This window comes from Triturus cristatus, chromosome 10 (assembly GCF_964204655.1).
Source record: "Triturus cristatus chromosome 10, aTriCri1.1, whole genome shotgun sequence".
NCBI classification, from domain to species: domain Eukaryota; kingdom Metazoa; phylum Chordata; class Amphibia; order Caudata; family Salamandridae; genus Triturus; species Triturus cristatus.
The window spans coordinates 1,089,308,231-1,089,328,914 of record NC_140593.1 but is presented as its reverse complement, the minus strand read 5'-3'; the positions used below and the strand labels follow the sequence as shown (position 1 = coordinate 1,089,328,914).

The 20,684-nt window shown below is 40.7% G+C and overlaps 1 protein-coding gene across 1 annotated transcript in view; it reads right to left on the bottom strand.

The window, feature by feature from the left end:
- The window catches only part of PDPK1 (3-phosphoinositide dependent protein kinase 1), a 227,115-nt gene extending 207,266 nt beyond the window's left edge, over positions 1 to 19,849 (bottom strand). Inside the window, exon 1 of the mRNA XM_085629270.1 lies at positions 19,403 to 19,849. The gene's annotated coding sequence lies outside the window, so the exon portion shown is untranslated. The remainder of the gene's footprint in view (positions 1 to 19,402) is intronic.
- Positions 19,850 to 20,684: the final 835 nt, after the last annotated feature.

Below are 20,684 nucleotides of genomic sequence, written 5' to 3'. Positions count from 1 at the left end.
CTTTTCAAGCCCGACTCTATTAGTCAAACAGTGATGTGTGAAAAAGCTGTACTCGGAAGTGGTTTTACCCAAAAATAAAAAGGGAATATTTGATAGAAAAATATGTACTTTGAGAAACTGATATACTGATGTTTCAAAACAAAATGATTGAAAATAAAAACATATTTAAAACAACCCTTTGAATGATTGATTATTCATGGTGTTACGGAGATTTATAGCTATTAGTATTTTTTTTGTACCAGTTGACACTTGTTGCTGTGGCCGTTACTTCATAAGTAATAGGAATACTGATAAAGTTTTCTTTTACCCAACATTTCGGTTGGTAACTCCAACTTATGCTTTGGGGTGGTTAGTGTTCCATCTTAGTATTGAGTTTACATATCTTCATGCCAAAATATTGTATCCAGAATATGTACAATCATAACCATCATGAAGGCAAGTATGTGCAGGTAGTACAGTTTACAGTCTTAATTGTACATCTACTTACCATGATAATATATCATACCAAAAAAGGATTTATAAAGCGTATGGCTACTCCAGGAGTGGTCCAGCATGAGGCAGAAAAGTTGACAAGAAGTACAAGAGCTAGCCTACAGACAAGCCGATTGAAACAATCAGGTTTTTAGATTGCATCTAAAACACTGTTCATCCTTCATGGCCTGTAAATTTATGGGGAGGGCATTCCATGCCGCAGCAAGAAAGGAGAAAGAAGTGCCACTCCAACTTTTCCTCTTGATTCTCAGAACCTATGCCAACACCGCACCAGAGGAGCAAAGAGTTTTTACAGGGTGATATGGAGTTAGTCTACTGGCCAAATAAATGGAGCTAACCTGATATAAGGCTCTTGAGCCAATGTGAGACATTTAAACCGTATCCTCTCTTTGATGTGTGCCAGTCTGGTGACTTCTAATAAAAGCTGTGCAGCCGCATTCAGCACAAGCTGAAGTCTCTTCAGCTGTTATGCAGGAAGACCCAAGTAGAGAGAATTGGCATTATCAAGTGATGAAGGCATGAATAACAGTCTAAGACTGTATAAGAAGTAAATGTAGAAATTTCTTTATAGACTTTAAAAGTCCAAAACAGAAGCCCACCACAACTGCCACCTGGGGACCAAAGGAAGTTTGATGGTCGAACTTAACCTCTAAATGTCCCACTATAGTACCTAGGGTCAGCGGGGTGGGGACACGACTGGGCCAACATTCGACATCCCAAACAAGGGGAATTGAGCCAAAATGTAATACAAATATCTTCATGGTAGGTATAAATAGAGCCAAGAATAATAAATGTTTAGGTTCCTTCATGATAGTATGTAATTGGTATTCAGATATAAAATTGTGGCAGACAATGTTTTGTCACTCGATTTTGTGACATACAACTGAGTGGTCATTACATCAATCCTGCAAGATGTGGCGACTACTGGTGTTGAATCTAATGTGGTCAATACTGCAACAATGATCAAAGTCATTAGTAGCTCAGGACAATTTTCACTGATCAGATGACGTAGCTCTCATTACTGAAAAGTTTGGAGGCTCTGGTCCAAATAGTCAATTAACATAAAACTATTTTCACTATATAAAATTGCAATTTTCATACAATTAAAAATTAAATTATACTGGTACATAAAGTCATGGTCGAAGAAGACAGATAACGCATAATAGGAACCACGTGTTATAAGAATTTATCAAAGAAATTAAACTTCCACAGCCTAAACAAACATTAAAATAAATCACCTATCTTTTTTTAAAGCTTTATAGTTGTGCTTCTCACTTCTTTCACCATCATCACCAGAGCTTTTAAAATAATTAATTATCTTAGTCTTATTATCAATAATATTCTAGCCACAGTAGATAGTCCAGTATTCTTTTAAAAGTGAAACATTTGGGGAGGTGTACTACCTTCACTTCAAGAATTTTATATAATGAGTCAATACATCACAGGTATGTTTTGCTACTTGTATTTCGACCCACTATATCGCATGGGATATTATTTTGCAGGGAAGTACTAAAAAGTACCTTGCAACATAAAATTGTAATGTACTTAATCTTTTCCTATGTGTAAATAACTGGACAAATATTAAGTTCAATTAAACAATAGACTACATATAAAAAATATAAAGCCATGTATCATTCACACCACTATGGTGGCTTATGGGATATGAAGCCTTCAAACAGATTTTAGGACACTGCAGATTGTTGACTAATGTAGAATAAAGGGGTGTCCCACACAGATGTGGTTAATCTCACAATGGTTTTGTAAGCATGGCTTCAAAGTTGTATGCCAATGTACCCATCTCAGGAAAGTGCATACTGTGTTTAATAAAACTACTGAGGGTTGGCCACAAGGCCTGACAAAAGTTGTCTTTTGAGTGGCAAATACATACCTGTCAACCTCTTGACTTACAATTGTGGTTCATTTAAAGGGGTAAATTCCTTAAGGATGAATAGAAAATGGTCCACATGTGTAGCGTGCGGATTTACTTAAAATCCACAAACTCTATAGGACTGCGTCACAATGATTGTATGAAGTCAGTGAGGTCATCAATGATGTAATTGACTTAATATGTGATGTCATAATCAGAGCATGGCGGCAGCGCATGTTACAGTTGGCTCAGTTAACAATAACTGCTGAATTTCAGCGTTTTAACGTAAGCTCTTCTTACCATAACTATAACAGCACCCTTGTGTTGAGAGCCGAAAGCTGTTCTGGGACTACAAAAAGGATTATTACTTGAATATATATCTTAGTCCATAAGGGACATAGTAAAAATATAAGAAAATTAAAGTTGGCATGGCTATAACAAAACCGTCCATTAAAGAAATAAAAAAAAAATGTTAAAAAGGGGGTGGAGAATAAATGTCTTTACACGCAAAAAGAAACAAGCATTGGCATAGCCAATAGGTCTCGCTTTTGGGACCTTATAAGTGTTTAGCCATGCAAAAGTTGATATTGTTGCACCAAGGATATTGATCTGGATAACCAAACACTTATAAGGTCCCAAAGGCGAGACCTATTGGCTATGCCAATGCCTGTTTTATATATCTCCACTGGCATGGTTTTGCTATAGAAGCACAGGAAACGTTGATTTCATTATATTATTGAACATTTTCTCTCTCCTTTTAAAAATGCCACAAATTGACATATTTCGGGTTCAAACCATTTAGCTGGGCGCATCATTAATTTCCACAAATGTGTCGGAAACTAATCATGAGAATGTGAATTTTATGGATGGTAAGGAGTTGATGTTTTTATTACTTATGCATTATTTTAAACATTTGCATTACATTACTATTTGACAAATGGATGCATCTTAAAATGTGATTATTTCTTAACCTAAATGATGCATTTGTCAAATAGATGATCACAATCTATGGAAGTAACCATGTGCTAAATAGAAGATTTAATCTCCACAAACCATAGTGAACTTGCAGCTGTACATACAAGTACAAAGCAACACAACAGCGTTAGATAAAACACAATTTAAAGCAAGGCAAACACCAATCTATATTTAAGCAAGCATTAATACAAATGTTCGTCTACATTTTATTTCCGACAGTTCCTCCAACTGAAGCTTGCTCGAGGGTGTGCAGCTTGCATGTTCTGAGGAGTCTTCGGCAGTGCATTCATTTTTTTTGAGGTTGTTGTATCAAAGTGGGGCGCAAACGGAATAAGGCATATAAAAGACGACAATGTAAACTTCCAAACCTCCAGCCTTTGATTCAATGCCAGCTCTTTTCATTGTCATATGTAAAATAAAGACTTCATCCTTCATATCTTAGTTCCTATAAAATATAATGACGGTTAAACCCGATTTCTGTCTATTAGCGTCTATTATTTCCGGAGAGGGGTCAGAGAAAGTAGTCACAATAAGGCAAACCATGTTTTTCTTCTATCAAAAAATTGATTAGGATTGCTGTGCTAAACTTTCCCTCTTCCCAGAGATAAGAAAACTCCCAGTTTCTACATGCTATTTAGTATGAATGAAACCCATAGGTGATACTGAAAAGCTATACATTTCTGCATACTATAAAGCATTCTGAAATCAGCTTGCGGTCATTCGTTTAGATTGGTTAAGACTCCACCCCCTGCCCCCCAAAATAAACTATTTCCGATTAATGTCAATGTAACAAAATGAACATAGGTATCTATTCGCATCAAAGGCCGAGCTATGAAAGGGATATATTGTTACATATCTCAATCTCGTCTGGTCACAGAGATACACAACTGACACTGTTTATTCAACTGTCTGTAATACATACAGCTAACAACTGTCCTATTGCTGAAAAAAGATTGTGGACCCATCATGCATCACTTGGCAATGAAAGTAAAATGAAAGCATACGGGGGAATTAAAGAAAGCAGCGCATTTTGTAAATGTACCCAAGAACCCAAGCTGAAGGATGAGCATTATTAGTACCCCTTGGAAATTCTTAATGAAATGTTGGTGGCACTCTCCCCAAAGGAATGGCAATTGAAATGGCTGCAGTATTTGGGCCCAGGGTTGCCTGGCATCCATGAATCTGTATCAGACTCAGATATTTCCCAAACCTTGAGACTCCGTGGGACTCCAGTAAGGAGACCCATGCGGAGATTCCATCCATTTTGGTCACTGAGAACGACCAGCAATCAGCTAATCTAAAAAATTTTTTTTAAATCCTTTCATTTCCTTAGATTCGTGTGGCAGAAAACCCTAAAATTTACAGCCAACGTCAAATCTCATACCATCTCACATTCCCAGAATTCTGTAGATAAGAAAATGGTACTAGATGTATGGGTGAGCACCATGAACAGGAAAGGAAAGGGCAAAAATCGCCACTAAGTCAGGACAATGTCCTCGAAAAATGGCTACTGTTTTGGCTAGTTTCTCTTTCATACAATAGCCTCATCCGCGCTCATGATGTACTGTTTTTATCTGTAGAGGTATAGGAAAACAGATTGGCAGGACATCTAACAAAGGCCCAGAATGCTGCCGTTTAACCCATTGCATTTTTCCAGTATTTGCAAGGCATTATGGGCTGCGAGTGCTGTGATCCAAGTCACCTTTAATTAGTTTATCTCTGGTCTACAGTTTTCAAAAATGTTTGCGGTTGATTCGGTTTCATGGGTGATGCACCATTTCGGGAACACAGTCTTCAGAACAAGCATTGGCATAGCCAATAGGCCTAACCTTTGGGATCTTATAAGAGAGCAATCGCTACCAAAGTAAGTGTAACAAGGATTGACACAAGGCCGGCAATCCAAATACGACAGCAAAAAAGTGTAACTTGGACTCAATTCACATAAGTTACTCCAATACAACTGGCGCAATACTGCAAACTGCACTAAATAATGTCTGCAATAAAGCGACTTTGCTGAGCCCAGCCCAATCGCCAAAATTTGATACACCAGAAAATTCATTGTTGCCTCTTTCCATGCTTTGCCATTGAATTATGTAAAGCAATACTGTCACCTTAACAATAAATGATCACAAATATGCAAAACATTAATGTCTGCCAAAAGACAGCAGTTCCAGTATACATAATGAAAAAACATACATTTATACTAAAGATCATTTGAATGCCAAATATATTTTTCATTTTAATTCTCTTGCTGTCTTGTCCTAGTGCTAGAAACGTATTGTTGTGTTCTTGATGTAAAATTACTTGACAAGTATAAAGCCGCATTTGTTTATGCGTGTCATAAAACACTTAAAAAGTCTCTCATAAGTTTTAATCAAGAACCGATCATATAATTAAGCAAACTTGTTTAAAGATAAAATACGCTGAGACATTTGCTGAGCTGAATTATTATGTTATGTTATTAAGTGAACCTACTGTAGACTATCTTATCAGCTTATTCCATAGGCGAGGGGTGTGTTTTTTGGGGGGAGTGCACGTGTCGTTTTCAGTATTCCAATAAAAATAATTATGAGACTGTACGGGCTTTCTGTAACCAGAGATCTGAGGCGTGTGGAAATGTGCCAATCTTGGGTAGCATTTAAGGGAGATAGTTTTCTTTTTTGAGGTAGATAGCAGAAACAGCAAATGCAAATGATATTATGCGGCACTTATAATAGTCTTGCACTAGAGGGCGCCAAAGCTGCACACATCAAGGAAATTCATTATTAGAGTCAGCACGCATGCGCTGCTCGGAGAGACTTTAGTAGGTGAGTTTTCAAAGTGCTCGCGTGAACGTAAGCTTGTCACCAGCCAGCAGCACTTTGAAAACTCACCTACTAAAGTCTCTGCGAGCCGCGCATGTGCGCTGACTCAGCGAGACCTAAAAAACTACTCACTAAATCTCAACGATTAACTGTACATTCCTTATTATAATGTGAAGTGTAGATTAGCTGGGTTGGTCGGTACAGGGACCAAATAGGTTTCAGCTCTCTTTGGGTACAACTTTTGGGAGTTTAGGTCATTATTTCGGCTCATGGAAAGCTTAAATGCAGATGGAGGGTGTAGAAGAACGTGTTTTGCCAGAATGCCTGCTTTCCTTTTGGTTATCATTTTTAATTCGAAGGCTACCAGACAGTGCAGCTGGCTGGTTTGCTAAAGACTATTTGGGGACATTCAGAAAGCTGACCTAGGAATGCATTCTGCCTGTTGGTTACCATTGGCTTTGTGATTTATAACTCGCATTTTCTGATAAGATATTTTCTCTCAATGTCGCTAGATTAACAGGCGAGTGTCTATGGGCTGCAAAATCTTTTTATACCCTATTGATCGTGACACTGGTCCGAGCGCTTCATGTTTGCAATCATGCAGGGTAAAACTTGGTGCTCTCCTGTGACAATTTGGGAAAGGTTTGCGAGTTCCTTGTGGACGACCTTGTACTGCTCACTACAGAGCATGTACCGCCCCCCAATGCTCCCCTTCCCGCAATTTTGCTCTACGTAATGATGAAGTGATGAGCTCTGGAGGAGTTAATCAACCTTCATATAAAAGTCGGTAGAAGAACCAGAGGGGGAATCTGACATCGAACAGGTTTATATTGGGCTTGGGGGATAAGTTGGCTCATACTATTAGAATCAATGAATGCTTTATCAGGTCTTGAACAGGTCATTGATCCCAAGTGGGAAAAGGCGGGGACATTCAGTATAGACATCAAACTAAGATGCACTTCCTTCCTATATCACATACCAGTAAGAATGTGAAGGGGCCCCAATGCAGCACAGTACAATACAAAATCTTTAATAATCTGCATTATTTTTTTATACAATTCAAGAATAAAGCTACCCAAGTGCTTCCGCTTCCACACCTCACACCAGTGATTCCAGCCATCTCAAACGTCAATATACATCACATTCTGGGCTTTGACGACCAGCAAGATCCAGACATAGCCACAAAATGTGTCAAATAGCTAAAGGTTGAGTGGCTGCACCAATCTGATGGCAATTCCAAAATGACGAAAAAGCCTTTAGGATCTGGGGGCATCTTTGGCCGGTCCACCTTCTGTAGTGGTGAGGACTTCGAATCTGGCTTGAAGGGAGAATGGCATTTGCCAAGTAGGATCAGGAAGCTTACAAAACGGTCACATGAGATTTACTTACTATGTCCAACACTGATGTAAACATAACGTTTGCTTGTTCACATAAGTGTATCTTTCCGCTGAATAACAGATGTGTACTGTTACCCTACTCATTTTATCGATCTCAGAAGGAGGAAAGGGTGGGTGGACCCGCCAGGATTTGAGCCTGTGACTATGAGGTTGAACACAGGCCCCTACAGTGGAGGCAGCCAACAGACTTGACTAACATGGATAACTAAGACACTCACACAGTTAACGTCACCCTACATTACGGACAACAACTGAATAACAGCAAGACTTTTTTAAATAAAACAAGAGTGCTCTTAACTCGTAGGCCAGGCACCAAACCCCAACTCTTTAAACGTCAGCCATGTTCACAACAGTAAGCCTGACTTCTGCGCTGCTATTCAAATTTGAAAGCAGGTAGCATCTGTGCTATGCGAAACTGCCATGCTTGTTTAGGTAGTTTGCGTAGCCTTAAATTGGGTGATTCCATGGTTGCTTCGGTGTGCCCTGACACACTCGAAGCATGCAAATGCCGAAATATCTCTCGGCATCTGGCATGTTATACATGCTCTTTCTAGTGATACTAGCATCATGGTAGTCTCTGAAGGCAAAGTCCAGAGAGGCCATGCCCGAGAGTCCTTTCAGGGGACAAATGCTGGACCCAGCCTCTGGCTCTTCCGAGCTGACACAACTCTGGAAATAGATATGTTCCCTAAGACACACACATTTAAATCTTATTTTCGCTAGTATTTTTTAACTCCAATGTACTTCTCTTGATTGTATAATTTGTGAAGACTTGCTCTATAACGACAAAAAACACACAAATCCATTTTGATGTTTAAGCTCTATTAAAACACTTACACGTCCCTCTCGCCACACAAACTCTGCCCCAGGGAATGAACGAACACATGGAAAACATAACTACAAACATTGAGATGAGGCGACTCGGCCTTTAAAGACAACGCGATATTCATTTTCATGCACGTCAAATGAAATTACGACAGAGAATATATATTTAATGTACCTAAAGGAAAGATATGTGCGCAGCCCATCTGCTTGAACCCTGGAGAGGCCACCTCAGATTGGTAAAACGTGCGTCACTGAGGCAGGTTACTGGGTGCCAGCAAAGCCTCTGAATGTCTGTTAAAACAGGGCAGGTTGTGATGCCCACTTCCCCTTTTTATTAACAAAATTTAAACAAGTGCGCGAGCGCCTCGCGCTCACAAGTGGGTGGGGGGGGTGGGGAGTGCAGAAGAGGGCAGGGACGCTTAGCGTTTTCCTTGCGGGAGCGAGCGCAACAATTGCTACCAGATGGCGCCGCTTGCTCCCGTAAGGGAATCGCCAAACTGCACACATTGCCATTCAAAGCAATGCAACGCGTGCACGTTTTTGCCTGAAAAGGGGAATCGATGGCTAAAGGTCTTTTTCCTATGCAGCGATGCGTAGGCGAGACCTAAAAAAAGAAACACAACACATCGGAAAAGACCCTGCTAACAAATGGAAAAAAGTGAAAAACTTTGTTTTGGGTGGGGTAAGGAGGGGGTATTTAAACCCATATTAAAAGAAAAATATATACACATGTATATAAAATGCAGTATATATTAGACTATATAAAATATTTGTATGTTGAAAATCGAATAAGTGTACACAAAAAGGTAAGTACATATATAAAAATATATGCAAAACATATATATATATATATATATAGCTCCAAGAAAGATGTAAAGCACTCACGGGACACGTTTCAAGTAGATTTATTCAGCAAATGCATTTCGGCATCAAGCCTTCCTCAGTGCTGATCAACTCGGCATTCTGCATTACACAGATTTTGAATGCATAATCCCACGATTTTATTGGAGGAACACAAAGTCATGGGCAGCCACGAACGACTCATTAGGTTGAGGTCATGATACCTCTCTCCTTGGCGGCCATGACAGCATGTCTTTGATGATATATCACCTGATGGTGAACACTTCATTACTTTTTTGTAAAGGTTCTCAGTCTCTCATAGACAATTTACAATTGAAATGTTAGATGTTGCTCACATGCCTCATGACATATCCAGTCCCCCGAAGCTGAATCAGCCATTGTGCCTCCAGATTGCCGGTGCCACAGTCATTTGTTCCACGTCTGAGATGAATGGCACCCACCGTGAGTTCAGCAGTTTATGGGTGAGACTTGGAGCGTCTATTTAACACTGCATGAACAAAGAGAGCTATCCTGTCAGCCACTGCTGCCAATTATCGAATTGGAGGTTGCCAGTGATCCATACTGAAGCCTGTGGGGTGTGCAACATTTGAATTTTAGGCAGGCGAGGGACTGGAACAAACGACTGTGGCACCGGCAATCTGGAGGCAAAATGGCTCATTCAGCTTCGGGGGACTGGATATGTCATGAGGCATAAGAGCAACATCTAACATTTCAATTGTAAATTGTCTATGAGAGACTGAGAACCTTTACAAAAAAGTAATGAAGTGTTCACCATCAGGTGATATATCATCAAAGACATGCTGTCATGGCCACCAGGGAGAGAGGTATCATGACCTCAACCTAATGAGTCCTTCGTTGCTGCCCATGACTTTGTGTTCCTCCAATAAAATCCTGGGATTATGCATTCAAAATCTGTGTAATGCCGAATGCCGAGTTGATCAGCACTGAGGAAGGCTTGATGCCGAAATGCATTTGCTGAATAAATCTACTTGAAACGTGTCCCGTGAGTGCTTTGCATCTTTCTTGGAGCCTGATATTTTAACGTGACTTACCCACACGTCTGAGATGAATGGCACCCGCCGTGAGTTCAGCAGTTTATGGGTGAGACTTGGAGCATATATATTATATATATATATATATATATATATATATATATATATATATATACACACACACACACACATCAGTTGGAATATGGTTCTGATGAACATCGAGGTATTAGATAACTGGCTGATATTGACCGTTATGAGGTGATAGTCTGCAAAATATAAGCAATCAATTAAGACATTATGGAAGTGGTCTAACAGACATTGAGGAGTACAGATTCTTAAAGTCTGACAATCCTAGAACACTATGCATGTACCGGCTCCATAAAATAGATAAGCATCCCATGTGACTATCAGGGAGGTCCACTGTATCCTTAAATGGGAGCTTTTTAGAGAATACAGCCATGTATTTTAACTACTTCCTAGCACCATATGTTTAAACCCTACCATTGTACTGCCAGAACCACGCAGATTATCTATACAGGATTGGCAAGATTATGTAGGAACCTACCTACACCATGATCACTTTGGATGTATGCTCTCTGTGTACCAACATATAGCAAACTTTGGGCATAAAAGAAGGTATGCGCTATTTCCCCACCAGATCCAACTCTATATGCTCACACAGATTTTACACACCATGAGGACTTCCAGTCTGGAGCAAAGTATTTTTCTGTTTGAGAAAACTCTACATCATCAACGCTTCAGAACAGCGATGGGCACCTGCTTGGTCCCCCAGCTTCGCTAATCTATTCATTGGCTTGTGGGAGGAGCAGGAGATCTGGACGGAACACAATGAATATTATACCAGGCATATTCCCCTGTGGATTAGATAGTTCAACCATCATTTTCTGACTTGCGAGGGAGACGTACAGTTGGCAATAGAGTTTGTAGACATATTGGGACATCACCTAAATTTATGTTTCGCCTATTTGAATAAGAAGGAGATAGATTACCATGATGCACATTTGCATATTGAAAGTGATCGCATAACATCAATCAATGCACAGAATGAAGACAGCAGGGAGCAGTGTCCTGCATGCCGCGAGCCATCATCCCACGCCACTGGAGTATCCTAAATGGGGAGCTCATAAGAGCCCGAAGCAACTGTGGTACTAATAAAGGCTATATGAAGGAGGAACAGAATATACTGGAACAATGTAGAGAGCAGGTATACTCCCAAAAGGAGTTATAGCAGGCTACGAAAAAGATTTTAATAGAGATAAGGCTCTTTTTAACCCAAATATAATCAACAAGAGCATGAGTAAGCATACTGTGAGGTTAATTAGGAAAGATGTGTGGCACCGCGGCCAGGGAGACTGACTCCGGAATCTGGGGATCACGGTTCATTCCCCGGCGCCAGATTAGCCCAGCACCATGTGACTCTGGGCAATAGCTTGCTTAATCTTCCCGATGGCCCACAGCACCAAGAGACCCTTACGGGTGATTATTCGCGCTCCACAAATGTGGAATATTACAAATGTGGATTATTAATTACCAAGTACAATAAGCAGTCCCAATTTGTCCTTCCTGAGAGCAGATTCTGTCATAAAGAGAGACGTGGGAATGCACCCTCCAGTTGCATACAGGAAAGCCACGTCCTTAGGAGACTTACCGGTACATAGTCATCTCATAGAACCCCCCCAAAAGAACTTGGCTACAGACTCCAACTGAGTTTTGTTTATTGTGGTGCATGTAAAGACTGTAAATATACCACCAGTCAGATGCAGTTTAAGCTACCAACAAGCATGTGCAAAGCAATAGGTCTCACATTTACGTGAATATGAGCTATTGGCATTGTAAATAGCAATGCCTTTATTTATGTTTTGTTTTTTTAAACATAAATAAAAGGCAGTCATTTACAATGCCAATAGCTTAAACTCTCGCAAATGCAAGACCTATTGCATTCCAAATGCGTGTTTAAAAGTGTGTGTGTGGGGGGAGGTTGCAAACAGAAGGAACACAGATGGGGAGGGTGTGGGGAAAGGGGCACGGAGGGCATAGGGAAGCAAACGATAGAGCAATGTGGTGGACAGGGGGAAAAAAGCAAATGAGCGAGAGCAATGTTAAGCTGGGGATGAAAGCACACGCTTTCCAGGTAAACTGAGCCGAGGAGCAAGCGCAGCGAGATGCCACTTTGGAACTGGAGAACTGCTCAGTAAAGCGCTCCAATACCTTCTGGCTGGGTTCGCGCTTGCGGTAGAGTGTGTCCAAAGATATATTTGCAGCTAAAGAGTTTTTCGTTTTTGGATCCATTTCACAGAGGATAAAATTGAGAAAAGAGGGTAAGAGCCCTTTGTTGGAGTCATGGTTTTCACCAAGTGAGTGGAGGAGCAAACTTAAAGAATATTCATGTTTAAAATAGATGTTCGTTCAGAAAATAAACACACCAGATCCAGCGGAATTTACATCATGCACCTTTGACCTCCCTAAAGGCATGGCTGAGTTGCCCCCTTCTGTCTCCCATGGCCCCTGAAGAGCTTCCAGTTTGCTACGAGTTAAACAAGCCTGTGGTCACAACTGCGCATGAGAGACCCTGCTGCAGTAAAAGGAACTCATTAAAGAAAATAGTGCTTACAGACTAAAAAAGGCGCACCGCGTAACAACCGAAGTAGGAGGGCCAGTCCTCATGGGAGGTTACAAATGAAGACAAGGCAGTACTAAGGAGGGACTAACGAGCCTAATAACGAATCAAAATCCAGCATTTACGAAGGACAATGACAAATATGGGCGAAGAGTGCACAGGGTCCAACTAAATACTCCAGTACAGCATGGCGCGCAGAGCAGCGCCTGCGCTGCTTAGGCTCGACCGAAAAAGGAAAATACCCAAGTACATCACACTGTGCATACCCTGAAATGTCCACATAAATTAATTTATATAGGCGGTACCAAATTCCCCTTATGGCAAAGAATACGTGAACATCCAAGAGTGATCAAAAACTTTGATGGGGCTTACCCCATTGCTAGGCATTTTTTTTATGAGTGTCATGAAAGTAAGGTTGAAACGTTTAGTTTCTTTGGTATTGACAGAGTGGAGGAGCAATTAAGAAGTGGTGACAGAGAGAAACTCCTCCGAATATTGGAATCAAATCAGAGTATTGATATGAACACCAAAAGTCCATGGGGTCTGAATAAGGACGAGGAGCTGTCTGGTCATTTTGGTATAAGGGTCTCCGAGACTCTATACTGTAGATGACATGGAATATCACACTTTGGCTACATTGTATGTACTCTGTCATTGTATTACCCTTCCTAGTTTTTACCACTTACGTAAGCTATACCAACGATGTGTGTGAAACATGCCAGCACCGAATTCATAAGCAACATTGCCTGTATGTTTCCACGAGCAATTTATTTCCTTTCGCTCATTTTTTAATACCTTCCTTATTTACTTTCTTGGGATACAGTCCCTTACATATAATTCTCTTATGTTGCCATTTTCACTTGTCCCTATTATTTTTCCACTGTTTGTTTCATTCCGGATTACTGAGTAGACTTATGTACAGGTCAGACATTGATGATTGCATATGATTTTGAAATATGATATGACAGGCACGAGTTACTTTGAGTGGTGTGTGTTTATTTTGTACATATGTTTCAGCAGGGCACTTGCCCTGGACAGGTCTTCTCACCTTTACTGGTTGCCCTTCAAATAGATGTACTACCCAGCCCAGGTTCTCCTTTCTATTTATACCTGAAACGCAGCATGCCACGTGGATGTATGTTTCATCCGCGGTACGGTAAACTACACTGTTGCCTCAGGATGAATTTAGCACTTATACACTTCGGGGGTCGCTGTTTCACACATTTATAGCATTCCATTCCTGTGAATTGCGTATGATGTGCAATAATGTTGCATTTATGGCCGGGTGGATATGATGAATAAAATATTTTGTTTATTGGAGATATAACTATTGATATTATATTAAGATGCCTTGAAATGATGTGTCGAAAATAAGCATCGACTATGGGATAATAGTGTACTATTGCAGCATTTTTTTCATGTCCATGATCAATTTGAATGGGAAAAATGTTGATATGGATATGAGTATTTATACTTATAATGTGTTTGGCAGCATTAAGTATTATACTTCTTTACCAGTTATATTAAAGATTATGTTTATTTACTGCTGATCTTGAAAAACGGGTTTAAGTCAATGATGGTTTGCTTTTGGAAGTCTGGTGGACATAAAACTTAACAGAGTTTAACTGTTGTCCCGTTTCCTTTTCCGTGGTCTAGTGAGAGATTGAATATGGTCATGGGAGAGGCAGGATGAGCACAAAGCAGGAATGCTGATGAAAACAGCCAATAAATGGAGGGTGCTACAAGGAGATGGGAGAGGGAGTTTGGATAACAACTTAAATAGCATATACTGAGAAACACAAAACTGGAGGTTAAATAATTTAAGTCAAACATGTACATCTGTATTGTTTAGAGAAATGTGTATTACAATAGTAAACAAGCATTGGCAATGCCAACAGATTCGGCTTAGAAATGCACTGCCAAGCCGGCCCAAACAAATCCATGCAAGTTACTGAATTTCCTCCTCCATCTGTGCTGCCGTCAGAGAGAAATGTAATAAATGATCTAGTTATATAAGACACTTCAATAGCATCGCAATGGCTTGTGTGTGCTATTAAAGCTTCAAGCTCAGGCAGCTGGATGAATAAACAAAATGATCATGGCTGTGTGGAAGGCAAGCACTTTTTTATGGAAGCACATAACTTCTTCCCAATCAAAATATGTACTCCTGGCTCCTAACACATGAGTATCACCTCTCCTGGTGATACACACATAATCGACTGGTGACAGTTGCGCTGTCAAGCCAGACCATAAAAATCAAGTAGGTCATAAAGTGGCATCACCAACTGATCACAACTGGTGGGAATAATTTGGTCAAAAACAATATGCAGAGAAAAAAATCCAATCCAGTATGGACCGTCATCTCCACCAGAGTAGAGCAAGAGGAGCACATTTAGGTGTCAATTTTCTACGGGTATCACTCAGATGATTTGACACTTGTTCAGCAACTTAAATTACAGAATTGAGTTGGAATTTTATTTTAAAAGAAAACATGCAAAGCATCACTGAAGCCCTGAACATTGGGAAATTAATGAATTACATGCCTAATATCAGAAAGGGCAAGAAAGGCAATGTTGGTCTTTGGAGCATGATAGAAGCTACAAAGACGTGTGAGAATCAATCAATTGTGTTTTAACATAGGTGGCTTAATGGGACAGGTTTGGGTGGCAATATATTCTATATGTACCTCTGATGGACCGGCTTCAAGCAGTGACACCCAAAAGGGTTGTAACCTGAATATTACTTTCTGACCCTTTCTTCCAAACTCATATCAAGCCATGAAGACGTTTCATGCTTTCAACTGTGAGACGGTCAAAGTCCTGTAATATTGGGAGATTTAATGGTCTTGTTAGTGGCCAAGTTTCAGCATACGGCAATGAATGGGTTAGAAATGACAGGGATATTATGGACAACCTATTTTTACAGCTTTATCCAATCTGCACGTTTATGTTTTGAAGTTCACCCACAAGAGGTAAGAGAAACGCACAATGTTCTTTCAACAATTTAACGAAAGAAGTTGCCTGCTGGCAAAAACGTATCAACTGAAACTTCAGAATATTTATTTTCAAAGTTAAGGAAGCTGCCTTGAAAGAAGCTGTACTTCGTAGAAACTGAAGTAAGGGGATGAGTTAGCTTTTGTCAAATCACTACCATAATTCTCCAAAGGGGTTCTACCATACAGCGATGGGGAAATTACATTAGTTTTCACAAGTACTATACCTACGTCTACAAATGGAGATTCAAAGAAAACCTCCTTTTAACCCGCCAATATTTCAGTTTACAGTCCTTGGCAGGGTAGTCCAGCAAAGACCTTGAAACTGTAACCATACCAGAAGGAAGGTAAAAAGAAACTTAGTAGAATGACAAAGCAGTCGCAAATGATGCTTACCTGACTGATTTTTTTCAGACCATTTACTTAAATTTGAAGAAACCTTCAGAATGTGTTTTAGTTCTTTTTTATTTTCAGTTATGATGTCTGCATTTTAGTTAGAGGTGTTTCATAAGCCCATAATGGATCTTTAGAGGTTTGGCGACTCCGATCGTTGACTGAAGATGTTGTTAAATGTAGATTGCGAGCAATTTTCAAAGACAGTTAAGGTCATCCATGGCCTTATTCTTACGAACCAGTAAGAATTCATTGAAAGATGGAATGTATTCAATCTAACCAATGATGGTACTTCTATTATCCAGACTGAGGTGCTTTTACTCTCCAATATTCAGCAGAAAAGCAGTTGATTGTGTTAAGTGGTGCTTTTGCACTCAACAACAGGTTATGCTGAACTGCTTTTATGCAGGGCCTGGACTCTCTGGGAACTCTTGGGCCAGACGGACACAGAATCAGTAGCAGTCAGCACCGATATACATTACAAGCCTCATAAAGAAAACTAGTGTCTTTTTGCACCTTATAACTTCTCACTATTTATGGAACCAGGATCCATCCAGACTCTAGGCTACACGGACCTAGAATAAGACAAAATATGTGTACTCTTCTCTTGCATGTAGATGAGCTACATGGTTGAAGAACTAGAATTTCAAAGCATTGACCCAGATTTAAGAGTGGATATCAGGGTATAACCTTAATTGCGATGTCAGTTAATTCCGTGCACCCAAAAAATAGAAAATTGTTAGCACAAAGGGTAATGACATTAAGCAGTGTGTCATCAGTTTGTATAGGCTCTCTTGGAGCAATTTTTTCCCGCAATAAAGGGACCCTTTGGCAAGTATCTCAAACATGTATTTTAAGCCCTTCTGTAAGTTGGCTTTTGTGCTAAACAATCTCTAAACTGGAAATCTTACACAATTTAGACCATTGACTTTGATAATACTACTGCAACACTTATAATACAATGCAATGCAAAAATCGCTAACAATGGCTAATTAAGGTAAAGACATCAGCTGAACGTGAATTCTTCTTGATGGTTCAATGTTTCCTTGTGCCCGTACTGCTCGATTAAAGTGACTAATGTCTTGGCAAATGTCATTTACCAACGGCATCGAGGTCCACTTAAACGTCACTAGGAGCTTATTTGGGACCAGGAATAGACAAGAACACATATCCGCTCTTCAAGGTTTAAAACAAGAGTAAGGATATGTGTTACACTATTAGGGGTAAAACACTTCAAGGGATCAGAAAACACAACAATACCAGAGGCATGAACACAAGTGGATAGTCGCAAAGGACCTTATCCCTCACAACATTACCATCCAGGGAGGCCAACATGGGGGCAATAGATACTCAGTGCGGCGTAGAAACAATGTGAAAAAGTTTGGACAGCTCTTGCAGCAAAACAAATCTCATCACACCATGACTGGGCCTTCAGGCCACTCTAAAAGGACATCTTTATATCCTCTGGTTTCCAGTCTAAATTGTAGTTTGTCCTACAAGACTCTTTGTACGCTGTCAATACTGTGCACTGCAGCAGCTCTATTAACTATTTCCCTAGCTTTTGATCAGTCAAAGACGGATCACGTAGCTATTAGGAATCGGAAAACACCAATCTGAACTTATTACCAGTACTAGCAACTACTGTAAGGACACAATGTTATATTAGGAAATCAACAAAATACTTCGGGTTTTGTTGCATTTTCATTAATATCATCAGTTTCTTGGCATTTAGTCCTATTTATTAAATGTCTTGCCTAGGCATGTGATGCTGCATTGTTACATAATGACATAGATATATATTTTACTCTATCATCCCAACCTCAACAGACAAAGCAAAAATGTACCAGTATAAATTCCACAAAATACAGTGAATGGACTAGTAAGAGATCAGCTGCAATAGCAGAAACAAAACATAATGGCTGAATTTATATCATTTAAACGTTGGCCAGAGGGGAAAATGCAAACACAGCAGACGGCCTGAAGTGGAATAAATACGGGGCCATTCTTTGCAGTAGCAGCAGCGACTTGAGCACAAATATTTGTGGATAAAAAGCTTTAATTGTATCCGCTAGTAAATATTCAGATCAACCGTTTTCTTGCTCACTATTCCATTACACACGAGCAACTACTTTAAGCAAATGTGTAAAGCTCTCAGCTCAAGCTGCTGGGTCATAACCCCTCTAAAGAGACGCAAGCAAAATGCTTGAAGTAATCTAACCCACTCCAATTAATCTAGAAAGCAACATACCAAAGGAGGTGTGATGCAGAAGTTCCATTTGAACTCACTTTTGGGCAATGCTGAAACCGATTTGTATACGGGTGGTACCTCTTGTATTGTCACAGTGCGTAAAATAATGATATAATGGAATGTTTTCAGAATAAGTGCCAATAGTTATGATTGATTCAAGCATTTCCACCCATCACTTTTTTGTTCGATGTACTGGTCCATTAACACAAAAAACAACTATGATCGGAAGTGAGAATACTATCGTGATATAATGATAGCAGTACAATTAAAAAGCGTTGGATTTGTAAGAACCTCCATCGGGAGTCTAGTGCTATTAACCGTGTTGAAATGCACCAGCAGTTACCGCGCCGAGATAGGATGGATCCCTTAAATAGCTAACTCAGCCTACTTACAGTTCTACTTACTACCCATGAGCCGATTATGCACTTTCAATGATGGGTTCTTACTCCCAAATCTCCAGTCTTAAGTGTCTACGTCAGAATAAAGTATGTAGTGGTTAGACCCAGGTGAACCGTGGACTCTCACGCACTTCACATTCAAAACACTCCTGAGCTCCACCTGACTGAAAAGCAGGTTGAAATCGGGCTCCATGTTAGTCAGGAGCACTGTACCCCTTTACTCTGATCAATACATGAGCTATGAGGGCTTTCACTCTGCGGAAGTGCCCAGGACAAATGTTTGTTGTCACCAACCTCGAGCTGGGTTTGGGGCCGTGGCAGAGACCATAGGATGTCAATAGCCGTCTCATAAAGTGAGAGAAAGTACTCTCCGGTACATCACTCCTGCCGCTGGCCAGATGGGGCCTGCGCCACAGTACGTAGGTGGGAGAAGGAGGCCGAAGCTTCCCGATGTGTGTGTGTGTGTGTGTGTTTGTGGAACGCGCTGAGGGCGCCGGGTTCTGCCTTCAGGCTGAATTACCTCTAGATCAGTCCGCCGTCCGCTCGCAGACGGGCTCCCTATTTTTCGCTTGATGACTTTCGTCTGTTCCTCTCACGAGTCAATGCCCTGGACAGAGGCAGCTGGAAGACCCCTGTGACCCATTCGAAAGGGACCGGTGTTGTGAGTAGACTTCCGCCGACGAAAGCCACCCGGGCTGTACAATGCGTCACGGGCGCGTCGCAGCTTGTTGTGCTCTCCACTATTTCTTCCCTTGAACGGCGGCTATGGTGACCAGACTTCCGCCAACTAGAGCCGCCCGACCCGTACACTGCAAGGTGTGCGTCGCCACCTGTGGCTCGGTTCAGCACTGCGACCCGCTCACCGAGGTCTACTGTGCAGCCTTCCAACAAGTAAAGCCACCCGGTCTGTGCACTGCGTCAGGAATGCATCGCTTTATTGCAACGCGGCAGTAGGTAGGTATTAGTCGACGAGAGTCACCCGAGCTGTACCTTGCGTCACGGGTACATCGCCTTCTCCAGCAATACTTCCAGTGTGACTCTACCTAAGATTATCCGGCATCTTGGAGTAGGAATGTTTATTCCCTACTTTAACCTTCAGCTGCAATATCAGAAAGTAAACAGTTTATTCATGTTACACACAACCTACTGCTATATATTTATAATTGGTATAGTACTGGTAATTATCTACCTTCAAATTGACGTTGCAGGGAATGGTATTTGTATACAAACAAATAATGATGCCAGCAGGCTTGTCTAAAGTTGCACTCACCAGTTCAAAACGTGCCTGAACATTTTGCCTTGTCAGTGATAGCTCGAGGAGGGGTTGAAGAATTCCAAATACACTTGTTGTGTCATTGCATTCTCTTTTATTGTATTCTCTTTAGGAGCGAGGAGTGGAATGTGGTTACATACTGCTTGCAGGTTCCAGTCCAAGACATTCCTTATCGAAGGTCTTGGAGTGGAAGCTAAACTGTGCTAAGCTGTGCTGCCTGGCACCCACCAGTTCCTACTATTAATGCATTAAATACTTTAAGAAATCAACCAAAGGTGTCTTTGCATCACTACAATTGGCGACGACTGGGACAGACTACGCGCTTGAAGAATTGCTAAGGACATTTGAACTCAATTGTTTTTTTAACCCCATCGCTGCTAAGCCTTTTTTTTGGGCTATTTGGGGTAGTTTGCGCTTAGGCCTCTGTAACTTTTTGACCACATAAGGTATCCACGCCAAATTTGCGTCCTTTTCTTCCAATATCATGGGGATTCTAAAGGTACCCAGGGTTTGTGGATTCTCCTGGAGG